This window comes from Saccostrea cucullata, unplaced genomic scaffold (genome assembly GCF_032062105.1).
Source record: "Saccostrea cucullata isolate Sc308-1 unplaced genomic scaffold, CSIRO_AGI_Scuc_v1 ctg9130, whole genome shotgun sequence".
Taxonomy (NCBI): domain Eukaryota; kingdom Metazoa; phylum Mollusca; class Bivalvia; order Ostreida; family Ostreidae; genus Saccostrea; species Saccostrea cuccullata.
The window spans coordinates 7,794-26,806 of record NW_026926179.1 but is presented as its reverse complement, the minus strand read 5'-3'; the positions used below and the strand labels follow the sequence as shown (position 1 = coordinate 26,806).

General features: G+C 32.1%; 1 long non-coding RNA gene across 1 annotated transcript; it reads left to right on the top strand.

Moving 5' to 3' along the window:
- Nucleotides 1–105: 105 nt before the first annotated feature.
- LOC134271005 (uncharacterized) lies at nucleotides 106–17,279 on the top strand. The gene is made up of 3 exons (XR_009992930.1): nucleotides 106–205; nucleotides 14,799–14,873; nucleotides 17,231–17,279. It is a non-coding gene; the product is annotated as an uncharacterized LOC134271005 (long non-coding RNA).
- The last annotated feature ends 1,734 nt before the right edge of the window (nucleotides 17,280–19,013 follow it).

Here is a 19,013-nt window from a genome sequence, read left to right as displayed (position 1 = left end):
TCCTTATATACTTAAACTATCATCACTGTTGTAATTTATTTTCTGCTTATAATTTTACATTTATTATGTTACATAAGTTTTATTATCAAACCCGTTTCAGGACATGTGCTCGGGATCAGGGCAAAACATGCACTGGGAATGCTGGAATCTCAACGGTTATGATTCAGAAAAAGAAAGAACGTTGGACGATATGAATTTCCTAAAGGTAGCAATAGTCTTTGCAGAACTTATCATGTTTCCATTAAAAACAATATTATTGCTATATAAGAATGTATCACTTTATTGAGTTTTGATTCCTTTACCTCCCCTCATCCTGCAAATAATTTGCAACAATACATTTTATGACAGGAACGATAAATTGGTTTTTGGCTTAGCGTTCTCACATGAGTAAAGCTGCAGATGTGTTAGCGTTATGGTTTATATATTTGTCTTTGATCATAACGCTTCAGATCCCGTAATGCAAAAAATGTGCAATTTACTGAGCAATATTTTTTTCGCGCCTTCAGATCTGTGGCAAACATGAGTACACCTTGGTTATTTTTTTTTGCTGAATTTTATATTTATATCTTAATCACGTTCTATCAAAGCATTCAAAGACCACGAATGGAGCAGGTGAAATTGCACAGGATTTATAGATGGCACTTTAAAGTGTGTCTTTAAATTTTTGTCTATATGTTGTTAGCAATGGACATAAAACAAATTAGTTAAAATATCGATATTCGACTATTACATTGTCGATTGCAAGTCTTAATGTATTCATATTAAAATAATAAATACCCCATTAAAAAAAACGCTTTTCCCATTTACCAATTTCTAATTGTAATTATATAAAATAAACTGCCTTTTCGCCTGAATTTGCCTAGTATTTAAATGAATATTTAAAAACAAAGTTGTAGGGACTCTGTACTCCCCCTAGAAACCTGGAACTCCTGATCAAAAACGCGAATCCATGCACAAAACTGTTATGAAGCATTAAAAGTCAGACTAATATCCCCACCCAGACACAAACACACACATACTTAAATCAACCCATTTACCCAGATAGCTTTTGCGAAGACGGGAAAAGACTTCAGGTGTTCAGCTCACCTGCACTGAAAGCTTAATTGAGCTTTTCTGAACATTCCACCCACGTCCGTCAGTCCGTCTGCCTGTTAATCCGCCCATCTATCGCTGTCTTTTTTTCTTTTTGTAAACTTGTTTTCATGAACCATTGGACGAATTTCAAGGCAATAGAGGGTTAAATGAAGGGTTTTTTTTGTCAACATAAAAATACAAAATATTCAAAATAAGACAAATATAGGGTAAAGACATGTACAATCTTTTCTCAACTGTTAAAATTATGACCTTTAGCGTAGGATTGGATAACAACAGATTTAAGAAGGAAAAAAAGCATGGCCAACATCACCTTAATACTTATAGAAATAGCATAAGATAACCCACACTGTACTGTACGAAGTTTAGTCCTATCGATGGACAGTCACGTGATGAATGCATAGTTCGTGTACGCAGCACAGTTAAGGTTACAAATGGAAATATCGGCGATTTTTTAAGATAAAAAATACATACTTTATTAGGATATTCGAATCTTTTTAGGAATTCACTGATATCAGAAAATGCAATGTGGTTAAAATCTACATGTTGGGGACATTTAGATTTTTTATTTAGACTTGTCATTTGATGTCGACGTCAAATGACTTTGGCAATCATACTTGCAGTTTAGAGGTCATCTACTAATTTCAATATTGCAAAGGCATAACCAAGCTAAAATCTAAGTTTATCATCCTTTTCAACACTATATGTAAATTATGAAAAGTGCTGCGAACCTATATATTTTTTAATTGGTAAAATTTAATTTGTTGGACGGCAGGTTGAATATTTTGCTGGTCAACTACATTGAATATAGCTATAATTAATTCATTTGCAAGATTTCAAGAGGTTCAGCAGCACTTTTCAAATATTTTTTATGCTTCTTGAGTTTATGTGTAAAATTTTGACAAGATACATTGAGGGTATGACCTTGCAATAAATCGATTCATTACGGCCCTTCCATTTCTTTTTCAATGAATCTGCATACAAACACACGGCAGTATCGCTTGTCTGATAAATGCACGTACAGTTAATGAATAAAATACTAAAAAAAACATCGCATCCAAGTTAAGGCTTTTTATTTTACCGCAAATAATATTTTTATTTGAGAATAAAAGGCATTTGTCATTGTAAAAAATGTGACTTGATCAGCCTCTGATTGTGTAAAAACTGCGTCATTTTTGTGAGATGACGTCACATTGACAAGTGCATTGCGATCGATGCATCGTTTATATACTGTTGTGTGGATTTAACAAACGACAAAACTGCATGTAATAGCAAGTTTGTATGAATAAGTATACAGCTATCCAGCTGTCTGAAATAGCAAATAATTTCATTTTGTGGTATTTTGAAGACCTTATATTATGCGTGACGTCAAAGTAAACATTTCTCGTACAAATTAGGCTCCGCCTCCTTACTGTAACCTTAACTGTGCTGCGTACTGAATGTAGGTTATTAACAAATTTCAATATCACAAGGGCATACCCTAGTTGAAATTAAAAATTCAAGCTATTAATTTTTTTCTACATACTTTGTAGTTTCTGAAAAGTGCTGCTGTCACCAATATGATGTCATGTTTACAAGTTCATCGTGATCAGTGCTTTGTTTATAACCAGCTACATGGGATTTAACTAGCAACTTTTTAATGCATTGATAAGTTACATTGTTGTTTATTATGCTAATACAGTTAAAAGTTGCAAGTTATTTCATTTTTAGGTATTATATGAAAAATACATAAAAGTCATATTTTTGTGTGACGTCTCAGTAAACTTTTCCAGTATAAATTAGGCCCCACCCCCTTTTTCAAGCCTTAACAATGCTGCACAGGGAAATTGCGTGTCAAACTAGTTGTTGACATCATCTCAGTGAGTAAAGTGTGATCAAGGTGGCTTTTATTTTACATACAAATAGTGTAATGTCAGGATAATATTCTTTAGAAGGAATGAGATCTTTGTTTCGAGGATTTTTAAAAAATATAGAGACACAAAAACATTTAGATCTACAATTACAATAAATCTTAAATGACAGCTCTGCGTTGGTGAAACATATGACGATTATGGATATCCCGAACATTCTTTTGGAAGATTAAAATTCCATAAAACAATGCAAAATCTATTTTATTTATTGATTCCCTGTGTTTTGATTGGAAGAGAGCGAATCTAAGAAAAAAATTACATCTTGATGAATTCTTCATTCAGAACTTCTTTCTTCACCTAGCGTTTATTATTTTAAAAAAAGTACGTAAGGGTTGCCCGCAACCCTGTGTCTCGCCTGCTGTCGCTGTGGTTAGTAAGAAATGATTGTCTGATAAACTGAAGCATTTATTGACATTTCAGAAGGAATAACTCAAAAATACAATAATAAAGAAATGGAACAGCTGACTTAATATCTAATCCCTTGGCGATTATATTGGCATTTATATATATATACATATACCCTGTAAATTCACAAATTATTGTGATGTTTTTATTATTGCGAATATTGCAACGTGTTATGAGTCGCAATAATTTGAACTTGCATTTTGAAATCAAATCCACTGTATATGTATCAAGTCATTCATGCAGAAAATGTAGGTGAAGATTACCTAATTATGGTACTGATATTGTTGGTTACCCATGATGTGTAGACTGACAAATTATCATGCCACTATAAGTTATAGTTGCTGAGATATGGACCTCCACCATAAATTTATGCAAAGTCACTCATGCGGAAAAATGTAGGTCAAGATGACCTAATTCTGGTACAGGCGTTTGTGGTTACCCATGATGTATCCACTGACAAATTATCATGCCACTATAAGTTATAGTTGCTGAGATATGGACCTCCACCATAAATTTATGCAAAGTCACTCATGCGGAAAAATGTAGGTCAAGATGACCTAATTCTGGTACAGGCGTTTGTGGTTACCCATGATGTATCCACTGACTAACTATCATGCCACTATAAGTTATAGTTGCTGAAATATGAACCTCCATTATCAATTTAACCAAAGTCATTCATGCAGAAAAATGTAGGTCAAAATGACCTAATTCTGGTACTGATGTTGTTGGTTACTTATAACCTGTACAATGACAAATCATCATGCCATTATAAGTTATAGATGCTGAGATATGGACCTCCACCAAAAATTTAACCAAAGTCACTCATGCAGAAAAATGTAGGTCAAGATGACCTAATTCTGGTACTGACGTTTGTGGTTACCCATGATGTATCCACTGACTAATTATCATATCCCTATAACTTATAGTTGCTGGAATATAGGTCTTCACCATAAATTATCATGAAAAAACTAAGTCCAACTTAAGGAAAAAATACGGAAAAATTTGAATTTTTTTTTTCAAAATCATACTTGGGATATAAATTTTTATCCATACTGAATATTGTGTCCAAATTTCAAGAAGACTGAATAAAATTTGAGAAAGTTATTGCAGTTTATAAAACTTTGACATTTGGGTTAACCAAAAGTTGGACGCCGACGACGACGACGACGACGACGGAATCTATGGTCGCTATGTCTCGCTTCGCGACATTCGTCGCAGGCGAGACAAAAAGGAACAAACTGTTACTTCCAATCTGTTATGGCTTAATTATATGAACAAAAACAATAAATGACATGAAACAAAGCTGCCGACATAGAGGGCAACAGACGTAGATATTATATTTATGTCAGTGTAAGATTTTTGTTTGATATTAGAATTTCGACGTTCCTAATAGAGGAAACAAATCAACTCGATCAGTTCTCGGTAGCGTTGTGATAGAAAGAAGGATATGGAGATAACGAACAGTATTTAATCTCAAAGTCCATAAAACAATACAAAACAAGAGCAGAGCAAACACGGACCTCCAAACCATCAGAGGTGGGATCAGGTGCCATAGAGAAGTGAGCATCCCCTGCTGACCGTCACATCTGCCGTTTGCTCACTCTCACTGTCATGATCGTAAACTAACGGGTAAAAATCCCTCCTCAATTCAGTTCATAAATAATGGACTACATTTGGACTGAAAAACGTCAGTCAGCATTTAACATTTAAATATTTAAGAAATTAACATACCACAGACATTTGCCTTATTGGCATTCAATTCGTATTTATACTTCTTATATTATTTCCTATCTTTAAACAAACAAGAGCAAATAAAGGCTGTCAGCTGTATGCCATTATCGCATGAAGCGTCGTCCCCCCGTTCTTTTAATTTTCAACAAGTTCACGGACAATACTTCTTAATTTCACTTGTATTGAAGAAATGTGTTCGACTTATATAATATTCGAGACTTTTTATAAGTTTATATTATTGAATTTAAGTTTAACTTTATCGACACTCATCTCGATTACCTTATATTTCCATTTTGCGGTATATTTTTTCATACACTGTACAGAAATAACAATGGGTTGTATTAAGGCTTCAATGCGAAATCATTTTTGAAAAAAAAATGTAATTAGAATTAAAAAAAGATTTAACTTTGTTTGTGAGACATTTATCGATGTTGAATACTTGACATTTTACTCAAAAACTTAACATTTGCACTTTTATTTAGTTAATGAGAAAAAAGTCAAGAGTTTAAACATTATTTTTTTTTTTTCAAAATGAACGTTTAATCCTATATAATAGGAGCTGAGCATAAAGAGAACTTGAAAACACCAGAGGTTGGATCAGTTGACATGGAGTAGTGAGCATGAAATGCCGATCTGTCACGCCTGCTTTGTGCTCTCATGATCGGGAAATAACAAAAAAAAGGTCCGCAACTCAGAGAAAAGATATCAAATCTTTTATATCATATATCATTAATATCTCAAACTTCATAGATCAAACATCTCAAACTTTAAATATCAACGTTTTTCATATTTCAAACCTGTGCGATGTAGTGCAGTTCTAAAGTATATATTACTGTCACCAAGAGTAAGCTTATTAGCGTAGTTTACACTAGCATTAGCATTTCAACAAGGTGACAGTTTATTACAAGTTTCACACAAACATTCAGTTATCAGTTGACTTTGTGTGCGCAGACGCTTCACACTAATGACTTCTCCTTGAAAAAGTGCCACGGTGGTTTCTTTCAGTTGACAATATCAATCCTATGACCAACTATATGCTACAGATTTGATTTTATAAACGATAGAAAGTTTCACAATTTTGCAACACTACGGTAATCATTGCACAGAGACACTTAAGCTCATGTTAAGCACAATCCTTGAGGCTGGCAATGGACTTGATGTGGGTCATGTGGTAGATTCTTCACTTTAACTTCTCCTTAGACAGCACCAGGATATTTTTTTCTATGGGTATAAGGTATTCATCTCGGCAAGCAGATCAAAGCTGTTTCGCTGCAAACTAAAGCAAACAACCAAGCAGCAGAATTTCATTCTTTACTTAGAGAAAATGAAACATTCTAAAAATAAGGTGTCGGGAGGGCGGGTTTTTAAATTAACAAAACAAAATTTCATGTATTTTATTGCAAGCAATTGTTATGCGTCTTTACCTTCGAAAGGTTCAGGAGAAAGGAATGTGAAGATCAAACCCGACCTTTTATATACTACACTTTATGTGTCAACCAAACCCGACCCTTAAAAGCCAACGTTCAAATAACAAATACTTGGGACCTATAAACAAGTTTATAGGTCCCTTTGATATACTTTTCTCGTAAAATAAAGGCATCTATTTTGTATACACAAATAGATGCTATTATTTATACAGAGAAAATTGACACAAAGCTGAATATAGAATTTATATTTATTTATTGTGGCGAGTATTGGCAGTGGAACAATACAAAATTGTGGGAAACCATTTCAATTGGGCGTACCCACCAAATTCAAACATCAACAATGTGTGTTTCTTTTTTCCAACCGTCCCGGGTTAACTGCGGAGGGTCAGCAGACATACTGTTCAAATCAATCAATCAATCAATCATTCAATCAATCAATAAGTCATATCTCAAATTCCAAATATCAAACATATCAACTTATTCTATCAAATATTGTATATCATATATCATTAATATCTCAAACTTCATAGATCAAACATCTCAAACTTTAAATATCAACATTTTTCATATTTCAAACCTGTACGATGTAGTACAGTTCTAAAGTATATATTACTGTCACCAAGAGTAAGCTTATTAGCTTAGTTTACATTAGCATTAGCATTTCAACAAGATGACAGTTTATTACAAATTTCACACAAACATTCAGTTATCAGTTGACTTGGTGTGCACAGACGCCACATGGCTGCAAGTTGGCACAGCTTGCAGTCACCCCACACATTGGGGGGAAGCAAAGCAAGTCAACTGGACCACGACCAATACTGCCAAGATCCCCCTTCCCAGCTTGACCCTTGCACACACCTTGATTCCTAGATGTGCAAATCCTTCAGCAGACTTAGACTAAAGTATTTTGAATTTCCCTTAATTTAGAAAAGATTTTACAACACATTAGGCAATCAAATCTTACCAAATGTGATGTTTCTCACCTAATTCATCAATACCTACAGTCCCTGAAACGTTCTACTTTCCCATTTTTCCGTTCGCTCACCGTTCGTTCAGCGTGCGTTCACCGTTCGCTCTTCGTTCACAAAATTGCGTTCATCGTTCACCGTGCGCTCGCGTTCACCGTTCACAAAACGTTCACCGATCGCTCTTCGTTCCGTTTACTTTGCGTTCACCGTTCACTTATCGTTCAGTCTTCATTGTCATTCGGAACTCCGAAGTGAAAGGACTTATCTTTTTGATGGTAAGGATTTACATGTTTTTTTTAATTAAATAACTTAGATATCGTGTTTAAAGAGTAATTATTTCGTTGCAAAAATTATCTATGATATTTATATTTCGATTAATATTACTCAGCTGTAACGTATTTCATGAATTTTCCCTGGAAAATAATTAATACATAAGTACCTACATGTATGTAGAACGATGCTAAAATATTAAATTCAAAAAAGGGCAATGTACAAATACTTCACGCACGGCATCAATTTGATGTTATTTTAAAGAGGACAAATTATTAATGGATGTATAATAATTAATCCAAGTCTTTTACAGGACAGGAAAACATAAAAAAAATATTTCTACAGTAACACGTATTTAAACTACATGTAGGTTTGGGAATTATGAACAGTACTGCAAATATTCAGTTAATTAAATATCTTTAGAGCTAATTAAGTTGATGGTGTGGTTTTAAATTTTAGAAAAGACCAACTGTTTAAAATAGTCTATTTTTCCTTCCTTCTCCGTACCTAAACATGTTTGAAAATATCTTTTTTGCTATTCAGTATAATTAAGACCCCCCCCCCCTTTTTCTCCCAAAAAAAATTCTTACTGAGTTTTTTCAGTATATTTAATTAATATTTAATTTTCATTGTAACACTAGAAAATCAGTCTTAAAACCAACACCAAACAGTCATTAAACAATAGTATTTTAGTATAAACTTGTGCCGACAGTAGTATTTTAAATTGGCAGGGAATAGGTTTCCCATTCAGTTTAAAACTTAATCCTTCCAAGTATATATTCGAATTATTTTTTTTTCTGCAGAAATACAAAAATCAGATCTAGAAATGATAGGGAAAAATATTAAAATTTCTTGTAATACTAAGTGGCTCCTTGCCTTCGGCATGTTCGGTGAAACGCGATTTCCACACCTCAACTGTGTCGAATTATTTTGATTGACAGCACAAGCACGCTACTACAAATATAGCACGGACTTCCTGTGAACTATGTGAACTTGATGATGGAAAATAAAACCCAATGATTACTGTCAAATGGATTTGTTAATTAAAAAAAAAAGATTACCTTTATTACCTTTATTGCTTGGAATATTTAGGAAAAATAATTAGAATTTTTATTTGATACAACATATATCTGAGAATCGAGGGGGTTATCTCTCTCTCTCTCTCTCTCTCTCTCTCTCTCTCTCTCTCTCTCTCAACTCTCTCTCTCTCTCTCTCATACATTTCTCTGTTCAATAAAAACTATGACAACACATTACTTATTTAGTTTTGAAAATTTAATCTACACATGTATTACAAAAAATTTAAATGCCTTTTTCCAACATCTTGACGGTACTCGACCAAGTATAATCACGGCCGGGAAATGTCTACAGATACATGAAGAAGTTAGCTTAAATAATCGTCATAAAAGAATAAAAAGGCACATAAATATAGAATATTTTGCAGTAGAATTTAAATAAAACGAGAATTTTTATGCAGTACGATAACAGTCAATGTCAACAGATAATTGTGAATTTTAAAAAAAATCCGTTATTTTACTCAGAATCGCTTTGACACGGAAATACATATACGGTTGTTTCAACCGCGTACAATGTAATTAATTCATTCTATAAGTAGCAGTTTTATCTTCAGAAGTCCACATTATATATTAGTGAAAAGAATAAGCATAATTATTAACTATATACTTAGATTAATTTATTTTTTAAGTACCAGCGGTAACAAATACCGATTTAAACACTGTCAGATAGGTATGTGCAGAAAAAATGTTTTTATTTATTGATTGATTAATTAATGAATTTATTTATTTATTTATTTATCTATTGTTTATCTCAGTAGTAATTTTATCTTCTAAAGTCCACATTATTTCATTACTTAAAAGAATAAGCTTAATTAAGCATAATTATTTACTATATAAGATTAATTTATTTTTTAACTACACGCGGAAACAAATCCACGTTCTACGGCGATAAAAATCATGTTATTAAAATATCGATTTAAACATACGTATGTTTAGAATTTCTTTTTATTATTTATTTATTCATCTATTTATTTCTCTTTTGTGTATTTATATTTATTTTTGAAATTTGAATTATAGAATAAAATAATAATTTCAATACAAGGAAAAGACCGAAGGCATTCCGAATAAATCGTTCATCTTGCGTTCACCGTTCGTTCACCGTTCACATTGCGCTCGCGTTCGCGCTCCGTTCGCGTTCTGCGTTCACTCACCGTTCACCGTTCACACATCGTTCACCAAGTTGCGTTCACCGTTCACACATCGTTCACTCACCGTTCGCTCTGCGTTCGTTCACCGTTCGTTCACCGTTCAGGTGGGAAAGTAGAACGTTTCAGGGACTGTAACAAAGCTTTGTCTTGTACAAACTTACCTGTCTATTAATTCCTTCTAAATTTCTGAGCAACTTGTAATGCTCTTTGCCACCATAATTTTTTCTCTCTCCATTATTCAAGGCAAGTTAGATGTAAATGGTTTTAGTTAATCAAAAGATCTGGGTTTTTTAAAAATTAAATAGGGGGGAGTTTCACTCAAGAGAACAACCTATATCATAATTCCTGATTTAAAAATTGCTAGGAAAGCCATGTCCTGCTGTTTGAAAAAAAAAAACAATTTTTTTATCTCCGAAGGCGACTCATTCACTCTCTAATTAGCCAATTTAAGGAGAGCAATTTGAAATTCTTAATCATATTCAATTACAAGAAGGTACAACACTATTTAGTGATGGTTACAAATGCCTGTAAAAGACAATACTATCATTTTGGAAGCACATTAGTCTTGTTTAATGATATTCCTACAAAAGATACATTACCTGATACATGTAACAAATTTATTAGCGTTCCAATTTGTATTTCATACTTACCAGTTAAGCTGCCAGGAAGATATTTGGCACCTTATAGATGCCATTTTCAAACTAGGATTTTTTGGTTGCAGTTTCATTACCCATGCTTGTAATACTTGTGTACTTGACTAATCTTATTTATGTCTAGTATGTCTAATATGTATAACTAGTATACCAGTTTGTATATCATACTTACCAGTTAAGCTGCCAGGAAGATATTTGGCACCTTATAAACTAGGATTTTTTGGTTGCAGTTTCATTACCCATGCTTGTAATACTTGTGTACTTGACTAATCTTATTTATGTCTAGTATGTCTAATATGTATAACTGACTAAGTCCCTTCCCTGTTACATCTATTCTTTCAATAATTATTATTAATGCCTGTGGTACATGTATGAACATCTGAGCTCTACAGCTCTATCTGACCACATACTTGCACTGTGTAGCCAAAAATACAAAGCAAAGTCTAAAATTCTTAAAGGTATAGATGTTTGATTATTAATTACTTCAAATGGAAATATTTTATTTTATTTATTATATGCAATGAGCCTGAATATACGTATTACATGTGCTGCTATCAATATGTGCTTGATCCTTCTTAATAGTATTTTGATTAAAAAACATACACCAAGTGAAATTCGTTATAAATGCAAGCCTAAGGGACAATGCGCAGTCCTAAATTTTAAAGTCTTCATAATAAGAACAGAGTTACAAAATAAAAGCACACTGTAAGGAACTTGAATAGCCCAAACATCTTTAAAATGAAGTCAAATGCACATTCAAGATTAAGCAATCTGTATAAAAATCAAAAAACATATAAACTTTCTGTGAGAACTCTTTTGAAAATTAATTGATACATTGTTAGGGATTTAAGGAACTTGCCTAATTGTGTCACTTCTTGTGTTTAAATATAACCAAATAGTTTAAATAAGTTTATTTGCAACATACATTCTGTTGCATGTCCTAAAAGTTAACTTGGATTCTAGAAGTAATTGTAATTTAACTTGGTATTTCCAACACTGTTATTTCAAGTAACCTGAACTGATCTGGAAGGTCATATCTACCCACATCTCAAATATCCAATATCTCTACTGAAAGCTTTTCCTAATCTCAAAATTTTAAGATTATGAGATTTGACTATTTCTTTTTTGCTTTAATTATTAAAAACAAAATATATTCATTTATAAATGATTACAAAACATTCTTGACATTTCTTGGATTACATATTGCAATTTCCAACCTTTCATTTCCACTTTATTGGATCAAAACAAAACTATCCCAGTAAGTCCAGTCTTAGGCAATGGATGGTTTATGATTATATATAAGTATTTTGTATTTTCCTTTTTATTCAAGAATTAATATGAATTGATACATTATGCTGTTTAACAATGAAGATGCCCCCCCCCCTTTCTCATTTTTACCTTTGTCTTACTATATTTCAATGACCATTTCGTTTCCAATTGAATAACTAACATGAACCAATGATCAGAAAGCCCAAACAAATACAGACTTGAGAAAGGCATTTTCCAGAGGATCATTCTCCCGACCCCAAATTTAGATCTCTTTTCTTCTTGAAGTCAACTATAATGAGTAGGATGCCCAAGTTCAGTGTAAATCTATAAAATTTATGATATGCAATTGGTCTTATCCCTTGCCTTATAAATATCAGGGGCTTTCACAACATTCGATAGTAATATTTCATGAATACAAAGAACTAAACTCTAGTAAAATTGGGTACATTTAATTAACTATCACAAAACTACTCTGGAAAAAGATATGTACTTCATTCTCCTTTTTATTTACATTCATCACAAACTTGAGATATATACTATGTCAGCCTGAAAAATGTTGGCATTAATGCCTAGTAGTTTTGAGCCATGTTGAAATGCCTAACAGTTCTGACTCATGCTGTAAGTAATGCCTAATAATTCTGAGCCATGTTGTAAGTAATGCCTAATAATAGTTCTGACCCAGGTTGAGCCATGTTGTACGTAATGCCTAGTAGTTTTCAACCATATTGTAATTAATGCCTAATTGCTCTGAGCCATGTTATAAGTAATGCCCAATAGTTCCGAGCCAGGTTGAGCCATGTTGTTAGTTATTCCTAGTAGTTTTCAGATATATTGTAGTTAATACCTAATTGTTCTGAGCAATGTTGCATGTAATGCCCAATAGTTTGAGCCGCATAAGGCCAAGTAATGCCTAGTAGTTTTCAGCCAGGTTGTCATAATGCCTAATTGTTCTGAGCCATATTTTAGATAATGCCTTAAGCCAAATAGTTCTTAGCCATGATTTACGTAATGCCTAATATTCCTTGGATTTAAAAGACTCACCAAGTTCTCTTCCTACAATCAAACAAAACGTTGCAACTGTTTACATTACATACCTGAATATCTATAAAAGAAAAATTGAATATAATCTCACAAATGAAATTTTTTAATGAAAATGTGCAATGGGTCTGAAACATTCTTCTTATGTTGAAAAATTAAGCTGCTGCATTATCTGCACCTAATATTAAAAGAGCATATTAAAACAATCTATTGGGTTATTTTGATCGTAGTTTTAAACAACTTTCAGACAACTGCAAGTCCTTATATTTTGAGAGATATCAATGAAACATTTTATGATTTGAATGTAGATCTGCAGATATTTTGGGAGATTATTTTATTGCAACCTAATTTGTAAGATTTACTGGTTGTTATATTTAATTTCATTTTGTTTCTGATTCATTTTTGATTTCTGTTACTTAGTTTTTGTTTCCAGTTAGCCCTCCCCCCCCCCCTTTCTCTTTTAAAATTCTTTTCCAAAGTCATTTTTCCCCTTCTAATCTTGAAAGTTAACATTTCGTAAACAAATAGTTATAGAAGCAACAAAAAGCTATGCTGGCAGACATTGCTTATAATTTGGTGTCAATCTACAGTGGAAAAGACAATTCAAGTATACATGTATACACACTCAACTTATTAATGAAATACAGAGGTGATTTATGTACCTGATATACTGGACTGTTAATCTGTGATTATACTTATTTCAATGTTTGGTTTTCCAAACGATTTGAAGATAATTTTCAATGCCTTTGTTTGACTTTTAGTCTTGTCTTTGGGTCCATGTCCACGAGAAGCTCCGACCGGGTTTCCTTATTGTTGTTCACATGCATAGGGCCTATTCTAGTTTGCTTTTGCCGGGTTTCGAAGCAGTATGAAACAAAAAGAGATTTAATAATGTTAATAACCAACATTACATCATTGTAAATAATTAAACGATTTTTAGTATAACCGCGTGCGCGTCGTCTGCTTTGTAAAGTGTTTGAATCCAATCTCATCCGTCATAATTAATGCACATCGATAGTAATAACAGCGTTAAAATGGTTAAGAACAATGCATAAATGAAAAATCATACAAACTTTAAAGTTACAAAACAAAATTTCATGTATTTAATTGCAAGCAATTGTTACGCGTCTTTACCTTCGAAAGGTTCTGGAGAAAGGAATGTGAAGATCAAACCCGACCTTTTATATACTACACTAGAATTGTCAACCAAACCCGACCCTTTAAAGCCAACGTTCAAATAACAAATACTTGGGACCTATAAACAAGTTTATAGGTCCCTTAAATATACTTTTCTCGTAAAATAAAGGCATCTATTTTGAATACACAAATAGATGCTAATATTTTCCCATACAATCATAGAAAAATATATTAAACAAATTCTTGCTTCAAAGCTTAAACTCGCTGAACGTACATTAGAAGGGATATATATCTGTAGATCTTAAAGAGCAATTTGGAATTAAAAAAAACTGTTGTTGAGTTACTCAATGCTGCATTTCATTTACCAAGCCATCATTTATATTCATATTTCTGAAAGCAGGTATTTAAAGAATGGATTAGTAGATGAAATGGTGTTTCAGATGTTTTGTTCGCAGTTAAATGAAACGGCGGAGTGAATCATTGAATAAATGTACAGCACATTATTTCCACAGTGATTGGATCGAACAATTAGTGTCAGAAATCAAATTGTTTTTATTTTTTTATTCAATATTCATTGACGACTTAATGTATACAAATAGCAAAATTAAATTGAAAATAGCAATGGTTAACAAAATGTGAAATTTGCATTGCTAATTAGATGTACATTTTTTCAGGCACAACTATAAAATTTGGAAGCCAAACGAAATTGAGGGTCTTAATAACGCAAATTCATTTCAAAGATAAAAGAGGTATGGGCTTTTCACTTAAGTTTAAGATTATTTTGCTTTAAAGTCAGAGCTTTCTTTGAAGGGTTTTATAAATAAAATATGTACTTAAATCTTAACAGATCTTTGTAAAGAACAGTTTTAAAGATATGTTAGATCAATTATCGGTATATGCTAAAATTCAATTATTCAAGCACAAAGTACATAAAACATTACAAATTGGAAGAGGAGCATTACGGACCTCCAAAACATAAGAGGTGGTATCAGAAGCCATAAAGTAGTCAACATACTATGACGAACGGTCACACTTGCCAAGTACTCTTTTTGTTTGATCGAGAAATATCGGAAAATCAATTTACAATATACAATCAATAGATACATCAGTCAGCAGTGATTCAAAGATAAATTGCTAAAAAGTCATTGTGTCAACTATAAAGCGTACAAAATGATGAAATGTTTGTTTCATCAACTTGTTTGTTAATAATTTAAGTCGTTTAAGAAATTGTACGGGGGAATGATAAGGAAGCATATAAATCATTTTTCGGATTATTTAGACTTTTTAATGAAAATTAAGTTAGATAATTTACCAAAACCACTGATAAACGTACACTTTAAATAACTAGTGCCTAAAGATAAAAGAGGGTCTAACGCTATGACATTGGCCATTACCACGACATCACGTGACTTCTATCAATAGAGAAATGTTCCTTAATTAAAAATCTAACAGAACAACAATACCCCGGAGTTTAATAACGTATTTGAGTAAATAATATAGCCCAAAAAACATCTATTTTGCCTAAAAAGTGCTGCTAGAATCTAACTGTCCTGTCAGTAAAATAATTATAACACACATTTGCACGAAACCTTACTCTACGGTTTTGTATTTTACACATGAAATGGCTTGGGCCGTGGAAATTGGCTTTGATAGCTCAGTTGGTAGAACACCTGACTGGAGATATTGGGTCCCGGGTTCGATTCCCGGTCCAGCCATGCATTTTTTCCTTTCCTGTTACACACATATAAACCAAGTATTTTCGTAAAACCATGCTTAACTCGGGATTCTAGCAGCACTCTCCAAGCATTTTAGAAGGCGAACTCTTCATCTGAACAAATCTTACGTTTTGAAATATTAAGCTTATTGTTGTTCTAGGCATTATTTTTGTCACGAATGACGAAGGAAAGGTTGACTAGGATACGGATATAGCTGACTGTCTTCCATCGAGAATATAATTGATGAAAATAATTAGCATACCTGTTTATTTAACTGAACTCCAAATGAATTTCACATAATATTCCCGATATGTGCCTTTAAACTCCATTTTACGTATCTTTGTACATACCGTATTAACCAAATTCTCTTTACACGACATGATAATTTCCTGTTAAGTCGATGTTACTCGATGTACACATATGACGTCATCATTGTTAGATTTTAATGAAATTGACAGATATACCAAAAAAAATGAAAATTTCTTATTTTTGTTTATCTTTACACTTTTCAATTTATTATCGATTTAAATTACATCTCTAATTACCAATATTACGAAAACATGTGTTCTAAAATTGATGTCATCTCGCCCACTATGACGTCATAATGCTTCACTGACTTATCAAGGTAGAATATTCTGTATGCTTCCTTACAACCCCTGCGGAATACACAGAGTATGCTCTTGAGTATCGACTCAACTGATATATATTAACCCCGTATGCATACAGACGATCGAGGTATATGTCGAAAGTTGAGGATTGTAAAAATAAAGTCATTACGTTTATCATAGAGCTTGGCTGTTAGATTATCATCAACGTCTTTTCCAAGTAAAATATATAAATATGAAACAGGTGTGTCAGACTTTGTGGTATATTTATTCACAAGCATCTATTTGATGTTAAATCTAGGATACTTGTGTGTAAAATCAGATTGTTTGTTAATATGAATGAAAAGAAGGAGATAACGAACAGTAATAAATGAGTTTTATAATGAGGAATTTAATATCATTTAAATTTATAAATCATTTACAAATGACCAATGACAATGTATGTAAATTTAACATTTTTAAAATTTTTTTTATTTATTATTATTTATTTATTATTTTATTTATTTTATTGAGTCGTTCTTTATATCCATGAAAAAGTCGAATTTTTTAATTTTGGTAAAATCTGGTGATTTCAAATTTCCTCTAAAATTCTCGGAATCCATTAACATCCGAATCCGATTTACCCACTTCTCATAAATATAGTTGCATTCTACTCTTGAAGTTTTTCCTTCACTACTGTTAAGAATGGGGGCTTGGTTGAACATGAGTAAAATTTATTATGAAAAGATATTCATAGTTTCCTACATATTGATTTCTAATAAATATTTCTTTTCTTTTGTTATCTAGAAATCACTGCGCCTATTGTTAATGTAACCATTTACTACACCGAGGGAGTGTAAGTAAAAACCATGTTGAATTAAGGAAATTTTGCAATTGGAAAATATTATAACATTCTTCAAGGTGGAAATTTCTATTTTTTAATGTCATTAGTATTTTAAAGCAGTTGTCTTTAAGAACAGATGATACACACAAAAAATGAATGCCTGAATTTGTATATATTTTTTGGCCTAATTTTATTGACGATGATGCAAATAATAGATTTCTAGAATATAAAGAAGATGTAAACCTTCTAAGATGTTCAAAGTTCTGCATCTCTTTTACCATTCTTATTTTACAATACAAATGTTTGCATTTTTTTTTCACTCCAAACTTGTGTGAAAATTTGAATAAAAAATTAAAACCTACCCAGTTAAACCCATTCATTTTACTCTATACTCTTTCAAACATGGCTCAAGTTGTAGTTTTCAATTTTTTTTTACAAACGTTTGTTCGCATCATCTGTCCTTTATAAACATTATTAAATTTGCGTTATTATATTTTGCGTTGAGATCAATGCAAATTGTATTATCTCCACGTGTCACACATATAATAAACACATTTTCATGTTTAAACATTTTGCGTTATTACATTTTATGTGGGTATTTAATGCACAATTAAATTACATACTTTTTGTTGTTGCATTTGTCATTATTCTATTTTTGCGTTGATTACAATGTAAAATGTAATAAAACAAAATGCAATAAATTGAAATATGATAAATTCTTTTTAAAGTATTCAACAGAAAACTTCATAAAATTGATTATTTATAAAACAAAACATAACCAGTGAAAAACTCAATTTACAAAATAGGTATATGTAGAGCTTCTGGTACATGTAAAGCAATGATGCAAACGATAGGACTTTTAAGGAAAACCCCAAAAGTAAATGTGTCTTTTTGTAACTCCGCAGGTATGTTAAGGTTACAACCAAGTATTCTACTTGCCTATATGACATGACGTCATAGTAAGCTATATGAAGGAGGCTGAGAGATGACAATTTCTTAACATCGATATCCAAGATTAATATGGGGTTGTAGAAATGAATCAAAATATGCAGAGGCATAATATAAACGGAAGTTTGTCGTTTCTGGGTTTCTGTATTTAACACAGGGGTTAAATTCCGATTTATTAGTGTTACATATTATAAAAAAGTGTTAATTCGCTGAATTCTGATCCGTGTGCTGCCTTAACAAACCCGCATCATTCCTTGACAATACTTATAAATACTTATAAAATATTTCATGTAAATATACTTTGAATGATATTGACTATTTATAAATCAGTCTGTAATATATATATTCAATCAAAATGTCATATTAGTTACCAAAGACGGAACATGCGTCCATTAAAAAAAATGCACGACATGTGTATACTGGTAAGCAGATTTATTTAAAAGTGTGTGTCTTGTGATGAAAGGCATGCAGTAAAATTATGGTAACAAATGATAATATAGGCGATTTTTTTAAGATTAAAGATACATGCTTCACAAAGAACATTACAAACTTAAAAATCCTCTATTTGAGCCTCGTCAGATAGAAATCGACCTTATCGTATGCAACGTCATAATGAGAAAAAAGCGAATAAAGTTGAGAAAGATTTCCCGGTATTTTTACTACACTTACTACGTGGTTTTCACGTTAAGGAATGTTTTAGACATCGTTAACTGCAGTTCAAAGATTTTTTTCTTTAAAAATTGGATCATTTTAAACATGTACTAATAAAATAAACAAATTTTAAATGTATTCCCCATC